General features: G+C 40.4%; 1 non-coding gene across 1 annotated transcript; it reads left to right on the forward strand.

The window, feature by feature from the left end:
- Positions 1-224: 224 nt before the first annotated feature.
- On the forward strand, positions 225-328 carry LOC115029430. Its single transcript, XR_003835011.1, has one exon. It is a non-coding gene; the product is annotated as a U6 spliceosomal RNA (small nuclear RNA).
- The last annotated feature ends 2,027 nt before the right edge of the window (positions 329-2,355 follow it).

The following is a 2,355-nucleotide window of genomic DNA, read 5'->3' on the forward strand; positions in this document are numbered from 1 at the left end:
TGGGCCAGTGTCTGCATTTGCTTTTATAGTAATATATAAATAACACTATTCAAAGAGTGCACTTCATGAGAAGAGAGTAGAATCATAGCCATGCCATCAATGCAGAAAGAACTGCTTGGGGGGAGGCGGAGCCGGCCAGAGGGAGTGGAGAATGGGGAAGGGAAGGGAGGGGCTAGAAACAAAAGAAAATGGCATATATGTATAAAAATGGCAAAAATAGTGCTGTGCTTGCTTTAGTAGCACATATTCTAAAATTCAAACAACAAAGGAGATTAACTGGGCCCTGGCACAAGGGTGTACACAAATCCGTGAAGGAGTCCACATTTTTAATGTGACCACAGTACATTCTGTACATGGGTAAGATGTCATAATGAAACTCATCATTATGACTGATTGATATATGCCAACAAAAACATTAAAATGTCCCTAAATAATGCACTTTGTTAATATACAAACAAACACATCATAAAAAATATATTCAGGGGGCTGGTGAGATGGCTCAATGGGTAAGAGCACCCGACTGCTCTTCCGAAGGTCTGAAGTTCAAATCCCAGCAACCACATGGTGGCTCACAACCATCCATAATGAGATCTGACTCCCTCTTCTGGAGTGTCTGAAGACAGCTACAGTGTACTTACATATAATAAATAAATAAATCTTTAAAAAATATATATATTCAATAGCATTTTATATACTATGTACTATAATGTTTAAACTATTACTGGCATTTCTTAGATTATGTTTCATTTTTTGTTTGTTTGTTGTTGCTATGACTCCGACTTTTATCCTCACAGGTAACAATTCATGGGTCCAACATGAGGCTAATCTGAGCTGTGCTCTGTGCCAAGAAGAAGGCTGCAGCATCCTGAACTTTGAGAGGCCCAGGTTCAGGTCCAGGGCAGGACTCGTGCTGTACTCTAGTGCAGAAGGTCCTTTAGGTGGTGGGTCAGCATCTCAGGGGTGCAGGTGGGCTCTTGGCATGCACTTCATTTCTTGGGAATTGCTCAAATCCCTTTTTCTTTCCTTTATCTTTGTTTCTGTTGTGGTTTGTTGTTTGTTATTTTTGTTTTGGGGTTTTTTGTTTATTTGTGGGATTTGTGTATGTGTGCACATGCATGTCTGCATGTGCAAATTGAAGTTGTGTGTCACCCTCCATCTCCACCATCTTTTTTTTTTTTTTTTTTGAGACATGGTCTATTATAAAACAGGAGCTTGCCCACCAATTCACCTTTGCTAGATGGCCCTCAAGCTCCAGGACCTGTCTCTAACCCCTAGTCCCAGGACTTCATTCCTACAGGGTCTCACACTGAAGACCAGACTGTCCTCAAACTAAGGCAGTCTTGCCTCTGCCTCAACAATACAGAGATTGTAACTGTGAACTACCATGCCTAGCTTATATTTCTAAATTGTTGACTAGATAAATTCCTGAATTTCTTTGAAATAATAGCATTTTATGGAGTTATAGCTATCTAAAACTCTGCAAATCCATTTATGTTACATTTAAATGGGAAAACAAAGATGTATATAAAATTCTTTGTAGTGTCAGTGTGGTACATATTCCTTTAATTCCAGAGGCAGAGAGAGGCAGATCTCTGAATTGAAGGCTAGCCTGGTCTACATAGTTCCAGGCCAGCCTGGTCTACATAGTTCCAGGCCAGCCAGGTCTACATAGTGAGATCCTTTCCCAAAAATAAAACTGTGGGTGTGGATTCATGTATGTGTTTGTATATGTATACATATATGCACAATGAATATTCAACTCAGTGAAATTCATTCTCCTATGAATTTTGGATAATGTGTGTAGTCATGTAATCAGGATCACAGAATCAAGATGTAGAACAGGCTGGAGAGATAACTCAATGGTTAAGAGCACTGGCTGGTTGCTCCAGTGTAGGGGAATGCCAGGGCGGTGAGGTAGGAGTGAGTGAGTGGGTAGGGGAGCACCCGCATAGAAGCAGGGGGAGGGAGAAAAGATAGGTGGTTTGCAGAGGGAAACCTGGAAAGGGATTAACATTGAAATGTAAATAAAGAAAATATCCAATAAAAAATTAAATATAGCCAGGCATGGTGGTGCACGCCTTTAATCCCAGCACTCGGGAGGTAGAGGCACGCAGATTTCTGAGTTCAAAGCCAGCCTGGTCTACAAAGTGAGTTCCAGGACAGCCAGAGCTATACAGAGAAACCTTGTCTCAAAAAACAAAAAACAAACAAACAAAAAAAAAAACAGAACAAAAAAAAATATATAGTCATATTAAAAAAAAAAAAAGCACTGGCTACTCTTCTAGAGGTTCTGAGTTCAATTCCCAGTAACCACATGGTGGCTCACAACCATCTGTAATGGGATCTGATGCCCTC

This window comes from Mus caroli, chromosome 15, assembly GCF_900094665.2.
Source record: "Mus caroli chromosome 15, CAROLI_EIJ_v1.1, whole genome shotgun sequence".
NCBI lineage: Eukaryota > Metazoa > Chordata > Mammalia > Rodentia > Muridae > Mus > Mus caroli.